The sequence below is a fragment of the Neolamprologus multifasciatus genome, chromosome 19, assembly GCF_963576455.1.
Source record: "Neolamprologus multifasciatus chromosome 19, fNeoMul1.2, whole genome shotgun sequence".
Lineage (NCBI taxonomy): Eukaryota > Metazoa > Chordata > Actinopteri > Cichliformes > Cichlidae > Neolamprologus > Neolamprologus multifasciatus.
This window is the reverse complement of record NC_140457.1, coordinates 2,632,089-2,648,854: the sequence shown is the minus strand read 5'-3', so window position 1 is coordinate 2,648,854 and position 16,766 is coordinate 2,632,089. Positions and strand designations below refer to the sequence as shown.

General features: G+C 41.4%; 1 protein-coding gene across 2 annotated transcripts in view; it reads right to left on the bottom strand.

The window, feature by feature from the left end:
* nkx2.2a (NK2 homeobox 2a) overlaps positions 1-15,718 on the bottom strand; it is a 102,895-nt gene extending 87,177 nt beyond the window's left edge. Inside the window, exon 1 of one of the 2 annotated variants that reach the window (XM_085143316.1) lies at positions 14,842-15,718. The gene's annotated coding sequence lies outside the window, so the exon portion shown is untranslated. The remainder of the gene's footprint in view (positions 1-14,841) is intronic. The other variant, XM_085143319.1, reaches the window with a different exon arrangement.
* Positions 15,719-16,766: the final 1,048 nt, after the last annotated feature.

The window sequence follows — 16,766 nt, the reverse complement described above, 5'->3', positions numbered from 1 at the left end:
AGGGTACAAGTGAAATTTATATTCTTGTGCAATTTGTAAATTGTGTTTTTCTTTCCATCAAGCTCCATCCTGGAAAAGAGATATACTTCAAGGGCCGTGGACTGCATGGGAAAATCCCCCCTAACTGGTGGAGGAAGCCCGGGACACAAACAGAGGAGAGTTGGGGACTACCTGCTGTTTAAACAGATAGCGGGGCCTGTGTGGCCGAGGCTGGAAAGGCCCCTGAACTTCGCTCCACTTCTGATGTTTAAAAGTCCCAGCGAGGGCTTTGCCAGTTCTCCTGAGAAATAACGAACTATCTGGCCAGAACAGCCTTTGGATCCCGGGATGGACCGCCAGCGGCGATGCAGAACCCTTTTGCTGATTGGTTAGCAGACATGCAGAACATTCTCCAGGGAGCGGATGCTTGGGTGGTTCAGGAGATTGCCAGGCAGCCGCGCAATTAACTCAAATAAGCTTTGTGGAGAATTACTTAATGTGTGTCAGGCCCTTGCTGAGTATACAAACTACAGAGAGCATTACTGTTGCAGCAGTTCACAAGACATGCACATTAGTGTCCCGCCCCCAACTCCCTACAGCCTCACTTTCACAGTCTCTTCAATACCACAAACAATATTTACAATATTTCACATCAACCTGATGCGAATGATAGATGCTACAAGTGCTATAAAAAGCTCCTGGCTGCAGCTCGTAGTGAATATAATGACAACAGTTTCATTTCTGAATCAGGTTCAAGCAAACACCTGCAGACCCAGAAAGACAAGCCCTGAACTTTGTTCACCGTGTGGGGGCCAGAAGCATGAATCTTCCCACACAGAGCCAACGACTGACCAGGGACCAAAAACAACAGTTGTAAAAACAGATGAAAACAAAATACCTGAAATGAAAGAAGTCTCCCTCATGAAGAAAAAACAGGTGAAAATAACTCGACGTGACGTGGGCTGAACTAGTTTTTTAGTTGAGTGGATAAATATGAAATTCTAAATATCTGCAAAAGATCAAGCAATCAAACTGCAGCTGCTGAAGCCTAAATGTCTTTTCTCGCATCTCTGAGATGAAAAAACGACTGTATTGATATGAAGCTACCTAATAGCAGCATGACCACCTAGGCTGATTTTATTGCTCCCATTTAAGGTTCACAGGAAATCTGTATTTATTTACAGGCAGATGTGAGTACCAATAAGCCTATAATAACCCTAAGTATTAACTGGGAGCCAACGAGCCTCGCCTCAACAGTTACTCTGTTATTCCAGCCGCCATACCCCTGCATTTCCTCAACCTGACTGGGGTAGGGAGCTAATCATAATATATTAACTGACCATACAGGAAGCCATTTCCCTCTGTGCAGTTATAGTTACCGTGTATGTCTTTCAGGTTTTAAAGGCCATTTAAGGTAAAGGCAGTTCACGCGAGCATTTTCAAACTAGTCCATGTGTTGTCGGATGCCAGCGCCCGCTGCTGAACAGAGCCGCGTTCACCCTAAAACTCCACCTTCAAGAAGAAATCATTTTATAGCGACGCAGTGACATCATTTACACGAACACGTCGTTCAAAATCCAGCAAGGTCTTTTGTATATTTGATTTGGCCTCGGGCCCCCTCAGCTGACCAATACATCACGTCTGGTCTACAACTATTTAATGTAGAATCTCCAAAACTCACAAATGCAGTGCAACCAAACGTTCCAAAGATGTACCAGTATACTAAACAGGCCATATATCTTGCTCTCTTCTCCAAACAGAAATAGATTTTGCTGAATTGTTTGATAAATTTGGTCTAGGTTTTCCAACCATCCTTACTGGAGCTCCTACTGTTTTTCTGGCTGTTGGTGGCCTAAGCCCTAATCACCCACTGTTCCCTCAGAGGCCATAAATTACTCCGATGAGATGGTCCTTTGTGTTCCTACTGCTGGGGAGCGGGGCGAATTCACAGCGCCATATTTTGACAACCCGTGCATTAAATCATTGTTTTATGACAGATGGGAAAACTTCTGCACTTTCACCGGCCTGATTTATGTTCATTTGGGTCTGGAGGACACTATAATTTGCAAGTAATGTGAAAACAGATGGATAGAGAGATACCAAAGGGTAAGACTGACCTATACATTCTCAGTGCAGCTTGCAAATGGCATCCATATGCTGCTAGAACTCTTCCAGTTATATCTCTATTACTGCGTGTGTGTGTGTCTGTGTGTGCGCGCAATGACTACATGCACATGCTTCTATGTTTGACTTGTGAAGTTGAAGAATAAAGGAGGTAGAAGCCTGTAAAAAATTAGATTTTATGTTGACGTTTGTTGAATAAAGAATCTTGTTGTAGTGTAATTTGTTGTTTTTTTATTTCTTATCTAACATGCAAGTGACAGCAAGTCACTCAGACATGTTTAACATTTATGAGCAAACACTTTAATCATTTGTCTTTGGTTTATTTTGCTGCTTCCTATCTCCAGTGAGGCATAAAAAATGGAAATGAAATAATTTAAGCCATACTTCAGCAGATTTCCTCTCTGGTCAGATGTCAATTTAAATGAATTACAAAGTCGGCCTGCTTCGTTTCCAGGGCCGCAGGTCATGCAGCGAGATCATAGATAGACCGCTCGACAGAGTTTCTCTGTTCTAATCACATCAGACACACTCTCGGTATCATCCTCTGTGTCTCATCATCATTTAGGTTAATGCGGCAGTCAACTGGAGCAACGACAAGCTGCTGCTAAAATGTCCAATTAGTGCTTTTTAAATGATAGACATCTACTTATGAACTGTTTTTTCAGACCACACTTGTAGAAGAAAATACTTACTGTTAAAAAAGAGAAAATGTCAGAAAGCCAAGACATGTATGGTAACCTGTGAGGAAAGAAAACGTAGCCTGGGAGCCCTGGATGACTCGTGTTTTATGGCTTTTCCAATGAGGCAGGACAGTATGTGAGTGAGCAGTGTCTGGTTCAGCTATTGTATTCCAGCGAGGGGGGGGGGGGACCACCCACATGAAGTCAGTGATGAAGTAAATACTGTTGCACGGCCACGTTCGCCTCCCTCATAGAATAAACTGTGGTCAAATGGCATGGCTCTGCTATCTCAGCTTGTCTCCAGATTATAGGGCAGAGGCCTCGAGTCTTGCTGTGAATCTCCCACTCTCTGCCCTCCCTGTCCCGCTCAGGAAGCCAGCTAATAGTAATCAATGTCAACAGGCTGGGTCGAACTTGGCAGAGCACCACGTCTTTCAAGACGAGACTTATGCCACTATGGAGCCAAACACAAAGGAAGCCCCAGAAGGAATGAGGTGCCAACAGATGCTCCTGTCACAGGATGACGCCCTTGGTTTTCTTCCCTTTCATGCAGGCAGAGTTCATCCTGGGAGAGTACCACATGTTCAGATAATCCTTTCTGAATCAAGTGCTTCCTTCTCAAGTAGTCTGAGAGAATCTGCGTAAAAATACTGAATCGAAACAAGTAAACGAACAAGCAAATCTCTTGTGTCCTACATACCAGAGCTCCTTAATCATATCCTCTCTTTTTGTTTATTTGGGCTATTTGGACATCAAACCTTTCAAGGGGGAATAATATCCCAGGAGCATGGAAAAGAGCAAGCCAATTGGCCTCTTACAGGAGGGTCGACCAACAGCAGCTCAGTATTTTCACTCTGAAACTGTAAGGCTGATTATTACCACTGTTAGGAGTCCGGTTCCCGATTTGTTAGGAAAAATGAATCATCTCTTTGTGGGAACGCTGGAACTGTCCTCCAGGCCAGTTCCTGTCAAGCAGTGCCACAAAGCTTAGACAGACTAAAGACACAAACCAGAATCTTTTTCCCCCATCGTGTACACGAGGATTGTTCTAACCCTGTCGCACCTTTGAGACATTTTCTGAAACTCTGTTATCCAGTGAGAAGCCACAGAGTGAAATGCTACCGACATAACATCGACCGTCATTTGCGAGGAGGTTGTTCCTACAAACGCTTGCTTTATTGGTCTTAGATGATAGCATCAACCACAATGTCTTTTGCTTTCATAATGATTTACTGCCGCCTGGTGGGATGAGCTCAGTGAATATGTGGAGTTGGCTGCCAATTCCACTTTTTCCTCTGTTTCTTTTTGGTCTGTGTGGGCCCAGGAGGTTTCTTAACTGTTACTGAGCCATTTGGACTGGAGACCAGGCAGTATGAAGCTGTATTTGGCTAAAGACCTCACTGGGCCTCCAAAAATAAGAAAGAACAGGGTGAGCATATTTGTCTGTGTGTGTGTGTGTGTGTGTGTGGGTCAGACAGATACAGCAAGCCATGTTTGTTCAGTAACACTAATAACTAAAAATACAAATGAGCCTTTCACTGTAAACCAACTCGCCAACTTAACAGAACATACAAATTGGAGTCAAGTCATCAGCCCTCTCATTAAGCTTTTATATTGACCATACAGGCTGTAACAATTTAATAAAGCCTTTTTAGATGTTAAGAGGGGATAAAGGGATAAAATATACTTTTACAAATGTTTAAGAACGTGATGGTGTTAACATTTCGCCAGCTGTGGTTAATTCTCTACCTGCAGCTGTTTCTGCTGGTGGTCATCTTGAGGAAATATTACTCAAAAAAGAAGAAGAAGAAGAAGAAGAAGACGTGCGCTTGACCCAGTCACTGCTGTTGTTTTAAAGGGAAAGAGGTTAGGACACTCCTCCTGAGGGACTGGTGGTCTGACCTGTGGACCCAAAGTCAAGGATGTGAACCACAAAGAGCAGGCTGTGACTTTATAGAGGGACTGAGCTGTAGGGGGGGGGGGGGGGGGGGACATGTCTATGAAGGTGAAAGATGTGGGTTCCTCTCAGAGGAGGGAAAAACCACAGATATTTTTATTTAATTTTAAAATGTTTTAATCTACATCAATACTCACTGAAATAAACTTTTGTGTGTCTGTGTGCGTTTTGTTCACATGGTGAATACACTGCTCTTGGATAAAAACGGAGTACACTGTCCAGGCCCGTCTGCTGCTCGCGCATCATGTGATCAGTGGTGTGACTATGGCGACCTCTAGTGGTCGCTATTCATACTGCATTGCCATATGGAACTGGTTTACACCAGTGGTTAAATATGCAGCACCACATGATACTGGGCATGCTGTGCACGACCCCTGCTTACAAATCGTGCGATGTCAAAGTTTGCAGCACAAAGCCAACGTCACTGTTAGATTTTGTAGGGAACTGTGTCAAGCTTGTAGCGGGGGTCATATTGAAAGGGAGAGAGCTGGAGCCAGTAGCACACATTATATTTATTACAGTCATATTCAAGCTGCTCCTTGTTTCCCTGGCATCATTCATGCAGATGACAAATGATCCAATTGCATAAATTAGTTTGTTAAATGTGCTTTTTTGTTCCAAATGGCAGAATGACACAATGCATAGTGCTTCATATTTATTCTGCAGCATGCTGCCCTTAGTTCAGTTTGACAGATGTGCCCTGCACCCCCTTACACTAGCTGACCCTTTTAGTCAGTATGCATGAAGAAAGCGCCAAAGTCACTTCTTTCACCTCGCTCAGATTTTTATGGCTGACTTTGTGGACATAGAAAAGCTACCCAGGCCGAGCAGCAGACAAATAGAGCCCTGTTCATCTGTTTCTTTGGCCACCCTCAAACACGGCGTTCTTACATCATCCATAACTTTTCTTTCAACAAGAAAGTGCCATTTATGTTGCGTTTCCCCCCTCCCCTTGCAGCGCATAAGACACCGATCCCATCATGTAAAGCCATTTGTTTGGAGACTTTGTGTGGTGGCCACCCGTGTTTAAGCAGGGCCCCGGCGTGCTGATGACTTTTCCAATCTTTCCTCACAGGCTGGCAGGCAGAGTGGAGCAGAGCACACAGCCCCAGACCTCAGGCAAGCCCTAGCCTTCCAGAGTCCAGCGTTCATGTTTGTTCTTCTTCACCTTGATTCCTGTAAGAGTCTACCATCTGATGTACAGGTCAACAGCAGAGGAAATGACAATCCCAGCTGAGGATGAGGATATAACCTATTAACTTTCTCATCTGTGGGAGGGAAAATGGATCACTCACTAAGTCCTCTTCTAACCGGTGGCCGATTTCCTCCCCAAAGGAAATTAACAGTTACTCTAGAACTGTAAGTTCTCTTACAGAATCCTCTGCTCGGTCTTTGTATGCACATGTTTGATGTGTACCAAGACATTACATAGTGATAAACAAGACAGATGGACTTTATTATTAAAGTCATATTCTGGTCATTTGTCGTTTACTTGATTGAAAGGTTTTTGCTTTAAAGCAGATCTTTTAGTGAACTGTTTCTGGCCTATAGGGTGGAAATCTACGTCCTTCCAAATAAAGCCTGGAATCCTGTGATGATTTATAGCTATTTAGACAAGTGTTTAACAGAGATGTAGGATTATGGAAATACTGCTGTCATATGTAATACACAGAGCACCTCATGCGGGCTTCAGTGACCACTTAAATCTGTTGGCAGGTTGAAATGTCCCCTTCAGCTAGGCAGATGGATAAGGCTACGTTTCAATCCTCACACTGAATATTTGACTTCCTTATGAACTTGACAGTTAATGCTAGTTGGAGGTCCCAAGGTTTTCTGCATGTCATCTGTCTCCACTACAGAGAAAAACGGTGGATCCACATGAATGCCGTTTATTGTTCTATGAAGAAAAGCATCTTTTTATGATCAACTGATGTCAAAGAAGCTAAAATAGAGCCTTCCTCCTGGGATGAGATCAATAACACGGGGTAGTCACTTGATTTTTGACAGGTGTTACGATTCAGACGGGAAATTCAACTACTCATCGTGTTCAAAAACAAAGATTTTTTCCCATCAATTGTTTTTATATCGAATTATTTTAAATTACAAAGCTACTTTCACAATATGGCAGCTGCTAGGCTACATGGATGGATGTACGGACGGTGGGAAATAGTTATACATATTAACCCTAATTAAATATTGCCACTAAAGGTCATTTGAGCTCCTGCGTGTTACAGAGGCTACAAGTTTAGCTGTCAGCAGCTGTCCTTCTTTCTCATGTGGAGAAAAAGAGAGGAGAGGCTGCAGAGAGATGACAGCATGGCCACCCTCCTCTCCAAAATCTTTCACTCAACAGCACCGAGAGGCTTTTCTGGGAGAGACAGAAGATGACCAAGGGTCAGACTGACACACAGACATGAATTTTTCACCAGCATATTTTCTTTGGGTAAATAATCCAGTTGAGCTGGTTGAGATTATAAATCCTGGATCAAATAATAAATAGTTTTTGAAGAAAGCAAACAAAAAAATAGCTTTTTGGGATTTATTTGCCACAGTGGTGTAATGTTTACTTTTTGGTAATGTGAGGAAAAAATTCAGTGGTAGCTTGAATTCATGAAAAGAATGAAAATGTGATCATTTATTTATTAATTTATTTAGTTACAAGAGAACAGCTCTTTTACTCAGTGTGATTGTTTTTAATGTACTCTTAATTTGACCTGTTATTGTATATTTTACACATGTTGGTATTGTATTTGTTTTAAATGTTATATACCTATGTGGTATGTGACTTTTGTTGCCATGATGCCAGGTCTCTCTTGGAAATGAGATTTTTAATCTCAATGAGATTTTTTACCTGGATAAATAAAGGACTAATATACAACCTATATATGTAAACACTTTGTAACCGATGCATCAATCTAAAAATCTGTCAAATCAGATTTTTACTCGTTTTTTTCACTCAGTTTTTACTTTCGCCTGGTTGGGTTTAGAAAAAGATCATGATTTGGGGATAAAACACCCTCCTTTACATTAGTAACCACTGACCAGTGCCAAGTCGGAAGAGCCAGATCTCCTTTGCTATTGCAAACCGAGCGTGTCATTGTGTACAGATGACGTTTTTGTCTATATTTGTGTTGACACCCCCGTGATGAGAAGAGAGTCACCAAGGCTGCTTTTTAAAAAAGCATCGGTTGAAATATTAACCTCAAAGCTTTAAACTTGACAAACAAATCATCCCAGCTGCCTTTTATATACAGTGTGTGCACAGATAACTTTCCCACTGACATTCACAGCACTTCAAAGTTACCAGCAGATCAGCCCAGTAACCACACACTGTTAGTCTCTTTCAGTCTGCGTCCTCCTGTAATCAAGTCCTACAAGCTCCGTCCTTCTTTTTCTTTCTTTCCTGTATATCAGTTATATTTGTTTTAACCATTAAGCAACATCTGCTAACGAAGAAAAAAAAAACTTTCAATTTTTTTCCTTTAAAAAAAATCTGAAGCCCATGAAAGGTTAAAAGCAGACTCCACCACCATCCGTGATCCTCATGAGGTCTTTTACACAGGTAACCCTACCTTTGATGGTGTATCTGCACCCTATTATGAAACGGTGGGGCTGCACAGCAGGCCTGTGGGTCTGTGCCACTTGTAATGAGTTCCACTAGCAGGACATAAGGACAATCTACAGATCGACTCAGACTTTCACTTCTGCTGAGTCAATCTCTTGTAAAGAAAAACAAACGTCATGATGACTGTACCTCCTATTTCCAAAGTTTACTGCTTCTTTTAAAAAGTATTTGGGGCTAGTAGCCTCCTGAAATCATGTTTGGACCTTCTGGCACAACTTCAGACACATTCCTTCTGTGGTACACCCTTGCTCTTGTATTTATTAGTCGCCCACCTGACAGTAAATGTCAAACTTTGGAGGGTTCAGCTGATCAGTGTCTACAAGCACATGAGAAGAATTTAGGCAACCTAAAGGTTTAACCGCTGAAAACGTGCGATGTTACTTCTATTTTTAAACAGGTCATTAACTGTCGCCTCCATTTTCTTTTAAACAAGTTTCGAGCGTATTCGAAATCACATTTTTTTTCTCTAAAATTCTTCATTCTCTTCATCTCCTAAACAAACACGAAGGCTGTGAGGCGTCATGTGTTTTTGATGACTATTTTTCCATTTTAGAAACTCTGAAACATCCCCTGTTTGCTTGAAAAGGATAATCACCTAACCCATGAAATGTTGATGAGGAAAATGAGCGGAGCCATATTTACCATACGGAGAAGCTCATTAGAGAGTCAGTGGCAGGGACGAGGTGCACGAGGTGGCAAGCACCTGCCTTCTGTCTGAGGCATGCCTCTTTTATTGCAGTGGCTTTTATTTACTCACTCTTAAATTATTTTTGGTCCTTAGTTGACAAAGATAAATGGAGGGATTAATATATATTGGACTAATCTGGAAGCTTGCAGTGGGGGTAGCAGCAAGCCTGGATAGTATTTCCCTCAGGTAACCAAACGCAGGCCCACTGGATTAGGAGCCATTTGCAGTAAGGCTTAGCCATGATCCAAAGCTATTAGCAGAACATGGCTGTTGGAAAAATGACGGGAGGAGCGCTAAAGAGCTTTTTAATTGCATCCTACTGATTGTAATTCACAGATGCTCCTTAACAAATGATCGTATTCACACTTCAGCTGACAGGTTTTAGCGAATAATGTGGTCTTGAAAATCTAAGAAAAAGAAAGAAAAATATGATATGGGGACTTTTTAGGAGGCAAGTGTTTTTGGGGTGCTTCCTATTTTTGTTCATGAATAAAAATATGTAGTAAATGAAGACAGACTGAAATTAAAGTCGGGTTAAACACATCATCTCAGGACTGGAAGGTACGTATGGGAGGGGCCCAAATGATGGGTACCTGCATGGGAGTGATGTGACTTTGTAAGAGCTTCCTTTGAACGTTATGTGCATTTCTTTGCTACTGTTTAAGTGGACCAGTGTTGTATTAGCACCTTCGATATTAAATCCGATGGGTTGGTTAATAGCTAGTGTTGTGGAATGAGTTGATTTTTTGCGTGCTTTTTTCTGTCAGTGAGAGCATGGAGTTATTTGCTTGGTAATTAGAAAATGTCCCACGCGCTGCTTACATCCTCAACATACTAGTGTGTTCATGGTACAATTGTAAATAAAGTTGCGGTTGCAGAACTCCAGCATATAGCTGGCAGAGGAGAAGCAAGCAATAACATTTTAGTAGTGGTGTTTCATTAAGACAAATCAAATCAAGTCACTTTTATTGTCACATCACATGTGCAGGTACACTGGTACAGTACATGCGAGTGAAATTCTTGTGTGCGAGCTTCACAAGCAGCAGAGTTGTGCAAAAATACAATAACGTAAAACATGCAAAATATAAGAATGGCTAAATCTGAGACTAATAAATATATGTACAATATATAATAGTATATGCTATCACTGGATGTGTATACTAAATATGTTTTTCTACGTGTGTGTGTGTGTATACATATTTTACAAATTAAATAGAGTAAGCAATAAAATAAAATATATAAAATATACAGAGGTTTGTAGTTGGATATTGTGCAAAACAGTGGCATTAATGTACAGTCTGGAGTGCATAATGTTGAAGTTCCAGTAGTGAAGGTGAGGTGTCTATGAAGTGTTCAGCAGTCTGATGGCCTGACAAGCAAGGCAAGCAGTGCCTGCAAATCTAAAAATAGACATAAAATCAGTGGTACCACCTGTATTGGTTTCTCTCATTTCATCTCAGACATCCACCATAAAGCTTGTGATCCATCCTCTATATTACTGCCATCTTGTGGCCACAGTCAGCTATTTTCACTGCTTGCTTCACAATCATAGGAAGCTGTAGCTCTCTCTGTCATATGAGTCTCTCTCGTTAGCAGTGACTGGAGATGAGCAAGCTGAGAGGCCAGCAGCTTTTTTGGGGGGGAGGATTCCTGCATGTGGATAAACCTCTGGTTTCACAGCAAACTGATGGGAGAGCAGCATGTAAAGCAAGCTGCCACTGGCTCTGCTTTCAATGCTCTGAGACGAGTTAGGATTTGTGCTTCATATAGAAACACAGCTAGCATTAGCAAATGAATGAGCTTCAGTGATTTATCATCATGCCCAATGAGTTTCATCTTGGCGAACATGTGTGATGTAGAGAAGATGTTTAGAAAAAGCGGAAAATGGTGGAGCATATGCAGCAGTTATATTAATACATTTGATGCTGATGGGGAGCATTTTTTTTTTTTTGCAGAATAATCAGTTTAATTCGATTCTTTATGCTCAATTTTCAAATAATACAGTTTTATGTGTGATGACGTGTTTTCGTAATGTTTTATTGCCTTTTTGTTGCAAATAAAATATGGTATTATAGACGATTTTGGGGCAACACAATTTTTTTTTTTTTTTTTTTTTAATTTATTATTTTTTTTAATCTGATCCAATTTGTCCAATTATTGCTAAATAGTGGAGGAAGATCTTTTTTGTTTCTGTGTAAGGAGAATCTCTCCTTTCCTTTCTCTTAAAGTCACCACACTTTACTGCATTTTAAGTGAATTGTAAAATACAACATTTCAAACACTGCAAAAAATATCAAATACATAAACTGTATCTTTGTCTACAGCTGGTATATTTCACAGAAAGCACAAAAAAACAACATATAAGGTAAAGACTTTACAGTATTACAAAGAAAACCCAACAATCCCATAGCTCCAAACAGGCAAGCCCTTGGTGAAAGTGGGAAGGAAAAACTCCCTTTAAAGAGGACAAACCACCAGCAGAACCAGGCTCAGCTACAGGTTGGGGGTATGCTAGACTACTGATCTTCCGACTGACCTTCCATTGTACAAAAAGGTCAGTCATATAAACATTGTTTTGTACCTGTTGAAGGTCAGTTTGACCGGGTACAAAACAATGTTTGGTACAACTATCCTTTAGCTATACACAACAATGTTTTGTACCCGGTTGATGAAGGTTAGTTTGACTGGAAGGTCGTGACTCAGTGAAATAGTGGTCAGTGAGAAACTTCAATTTTTACAATTTAATTTTTTTTTTAATGTTATGCAAAGGTTGCATGAAAATACTATACTTGTCAGGTAGGTATAGATACCACAGGTTAAACTGTTTAATTTGTTGTCATTTGTACTGCAGGAAGTGGATTCAAATGCAAAAGGTAACAAAAGGTGAGCCGTTATTTTGGCTGATTCAAGAATTCAACAAAAACAAGGAGCCTGCAGACAAAGAGGCAAACTAAGGCAGACAGGTGACACATGGGGAGGTAAACAGGCTCTGAGGCAAGGACTTCAGGGACGCCACCATTATTTATATACACGAGGGTCATCAGGGGAATTGAACGAAGGAGGGTAGCAAGATGGAGTTGAAACCATTAAGACTAACACACAAATTATAATTATATGTAAGACACAGGAAACAAATGAGTGTCAAAATAAAACAGGAAGTAACTAGCAAATACAAAGCTAAGACAAACACATACACAATTTTACACTAGTGGGAATATTGGGGGGGAAAAAATCCAAGAGCTCCAAATAATCATAAAATCCCAAAGAAAACAGAAACACAGGGACCATAACTGGTAGTAAAGTTGGCTGTGATGTTCACAGTCAATGCTGGGTCACATCCTGTCATAAGGGGCGTGATTTGGGCTCATTTTTCTCTGCCTGGGTTTTTCACCCTTCATGTGTGCACATCTCATTGGCTGTATCCCAATTCAGGGTCTGCATCCTTCGGAGGACCCGGCCGTCGCAGTCCGCGTCATCCGAAAACCGAGAGGGCCGGAAGTACGAGGCTTGCGAAATGGGACAGTACAGCCTCCGTCGCGCTGCTCAGGTTGCCTAGCAACCATGATACTAACCGCTGGAAACGTTTCATACAGCTTTGACAGAAATGAAGGAGACATTTTTTGTTCATCTGTTTTTACTCGACTGCCCTGCTTTTCACTTTGGTCATGTAAATATAATAAGGCCAATATTAAAGTCAGCATTATATTTATCATTATTAGTGAGCGTGAAGTCTGTGTCAAATCCTTATTTGTTTATTATTCCTATCACCTTAAATCTTCACTCAAAGACAAGCATCTTTACACACAACATCTGTACACACAGTTATTTTTATTATGTAGCCATTACTAAATTTGGCTCAGTGCTTACATGTGTACAAAGCAAATGTATGAGCTGTGATAACCGTTTATGACAGAATGAAGAGTAGACTGATATATTAAATATTCCTTTATTGGGTGAGAAAAATCAGACCATGTCATAACTGCTTTAAGTCATACAGAATAGATATCAGAGCCTTAAACAGGCTGACTTCTGCTAAATGGGTCAAACTGGGCAGAAAGTATACAAACACATAACATCCTTATAGAATATGATGTAACACTATAGATCAACTTAGCTCAGAATATATAAAGCATGTAAACAATTACAGCAATATGATGCAACAAACACAGCAGTGCTACTAATCCAAAATACTCAAAGCTTCATCGAACTGAAACAAACATTTATTTTTAGGTCCTTTCTGCTGCTGATACATACTTAAAGTTTCTGGATATTAAACTTGTTGCTGCCTTTCATAGTGTTAGAGTACTGAAAACACTTTAATGATAAAATTATTTTAACATTACCTAATAAGACTGATTAAGGACAGACAATTAGTCATTTTAAACTTTTCTAGCAGTCCTTCACACAGAGTAAACAGTCTGTCTATTCCAGGGGTGGGCAACTCCAGGCCTTGAGGGCCGGTGTCCTGCAGGTTTTAGATGTGTCCTTGATCCATCACAGCTGATTTAAATGGTTAAATTACCTCCTCAACATGTCTTGAAGTTCTCCAGAGGCCTGGTAATGAACTAATTATGTGATTCAGGTGTGTTGACCCAAGGTGAAATCTAAAACCTGCAGGTACTCAAGGCCTGGAGTTACCACCCCTGGTCTATTCTCTCCATCTGTCAGCTGCTGCTGGCTCTTCCTCCTCCTCACACTCTGAGTTTGTCCTGGTGGATCATCAGGGGTGCAAAGCCAGTGGGTCCCTCAGTCTGTCCTCACTCTGGACACTTGTCACACATGAAAAATCAAATGTGATAAGCTGCGTTATTACGAGTGCTGAACAAGATGGTACAGTGGACACATGTGACTCCTGTGATTAAAGCATCTTTCTTTCAGCTTAAACCGTCAGTGAACCGTCAGCTCGTTCAAACACACGTTAAAGTCCGTTTGGCTTGACACCACCGAACAGAGGCAGCAATATAACAGAGCTGACATTAACAGTGCAGTGAATCCTGCTTGTGCTGTGATATTCAGGACTGCAAACCGAGCAGCATCACTGACTTTCAGCTTGTTGTGTTTGTGGATATATGACTGACTTTAATTATCCACAAAATCATCACATTCTCTGTAAGATGAAGGTCGACTATTGAACGGCATATATTCTAAAGTAAAGGCTTTAAAACCAAGTAAACGCTGAAAATACAAACATCACTACTGTCACATAACTTTGCCGACATGTGACCAGTCATGTTTTAATCTTAGTTATTAAATATTTCCACATAAGTGACATAATATTCAGTACTTACTTTTACAAGTTTACTCTTCAGCTGCCCCGCTTCAACCAGCCGCTGTGTTTTGGGGTTTTTTGGGGGGGACCCACCACCGCGTTATGAATTCTGGGATAGGTTGGGCTGCTTAGGATACGCCTGACCCATCCTTCAAATTCGGCAAAATGAAGGACGCATTTGTTGGCCGCGTTTGGAGCAGCCTTCATCGCGTCGCTGTGACGTCATCGGCCTTCAAATGCAGCCTCCGAATTGGGACACAGCCACTGTCATCTGCTTCTTCAGGGCCAGTATAAGAGGAGCAGCTGCGTCATCGCCTCTGCCTCCTACTAGTGGTAACAGCCAGTGGCAACTACACTGTGCTCCTGCTCTCACATGTTTCTGTTTGTTTCCATCTGAAGAGTCTCATGCCATCAATTCACACCATCAAGATAAGCAAGCTGGTTTGCAAAGTTAACCTACTTGGATCACTTACCTGCATCTTCCCACCTGATTCTTCACCCTCCAGCAGAAACACTCACCTGGATGTCAACCCGCAACCCGCTACTCCCCTCTGGAAAGTTCCCTCGTGGACTCGCAAAGCTCACAATCACCAGTCAATTCATGCTCACCATCAGGAGTCACCTGTCATTCTGATGTAACACTTGTCTTCTCTCTTCAGTGGAACCCCTTCCCCCTCAAACCTGAATGATAACCCCACAAACCAACCCTCGACCCTTCACCTTTTCCTATTTGTGTATAAGTGAAACTTTTAAGTGTTGTCTCTTTTGGTTCTGCTTTAGGGTCCATCCTAGTCATTCAGCTGCACAGCTGTGACACATACATCAATTTATATTCAAGCTGATGCTAATTAGATTCACTCCCTGAGTGCTACCTTTGATACCTGCTTTATAGTGTCTAGACCAGGGCTGGGCAACTCCAGGCCTTGAGGGCCGGTGTCCCTGCAGGTTTTAGATGTGTCCTTGAACCAACACAGCTGATTTAAATGGCTAAATTAGCTCCTCAACATGTCCTGAAGTTCTCCAGAAGCCTGGTAACGAACTAATCATGTGATTCAGGTGTGCTGATCCAAGGTGAGATCTAAAACCTGCAGGACACCGGCCCTCGAGGCCTGGAATTGCCCACCCCTGATCTAGGGACTGGAAATCAGTTATATAGCTTGCCAAACATACTTATTTTTTACTGACTAACTCCACAAAGAGCAGTGAATATTAGATTATCAGCACAGGTCAGCTGATCACAAAGAAAAATCTGCTGGAGCTCACAAAACAAGCTGTTCGAAACAACTACACCTGATCTCAGAGTTCTCCCACCTGCGAAATCCCTTTTTAATCCCTTTTTAGGAGTGAAAACAACAATCTTGCATTTTAACAAATTTCTACAATTTTTAAAAACCGAAAGTTTCTTATTTTAGACCAGAACTAAATCATATACTTAACAGTATTTGTTAAAAGATTTGTTGCAAGTAAAGCCATTAAAGCTGTACTACTAATTACTACATACTTTTGTATTTATTTAATTTTTTTGTAAATTTGTCACAAATAAATGTTTCAGATCATCAGCAATTAGCTTTTGGTAGAGCCAAGTAGGTTTGGATAGCTTTGCTTTCACAATTAACCCACATCTCTCCTGAACCTAAATTTGGCATGTTGTTTCACCTGAGCAGAGGCCATTCATCAGTTGGTTCAGTGGATACAACACCAGAAAAACCTGTTTACTAATAAATTAATTAATTAAGTGGATGTACTCAGGACCTCAGAGTGCTGCTGTGATCCTGGGAGATCACCATAGCCCAGGGTTAAGCAACTCCAGGCCTCGAGGGCTGGTGTCCTGCAGGTTTTAGATGTGTCCTTGATCCAACACAGCTGATTCAAAAGGCTCACATACTCAAGCACATCATCAGTAGGTGGAGCATCTGCATTCACTCAGCCCAACAATAAGGAACCCTAAGGAATATTATTCCCCACCTTTTCTCCGATCTGCGGCCAGTCTCGAGTCCATGTGTCATCTGAAAATGTTGTCCTAGAGACATCTGCAGAGGTACCACAGTGGTGTTTATCCTTCATATACAGATTCTGACAGTGTGATGTTGTTGTACCTGTGAAAAAAATAGTCACAAAACTTTGCAAGGGTGTAGCTGAGCTGCATGGGAACTAGTGGGGCCAAAAATGTGGCTGTGGAGCCATTTACTGCACTGCAAAAATTACTGCATTGTTTTAAGTGAGCACTGTATGTCACGTTCACTAACGCACCTGAGTACAGATGCTGACTTTGAAATGTGTGCTGATAACACTCCAGATCATCCCTCTCCTGCATGATTTGGTAGATGAAATAAGGTGAATAATTTAACTTGCATTCATGGATCCACCAACTGTGCTCCCGCACATGGGGTCTCAGAAAGTTCATAACTCCCTGCAGTGATTTCCACAACCTAACTGTGACCAGT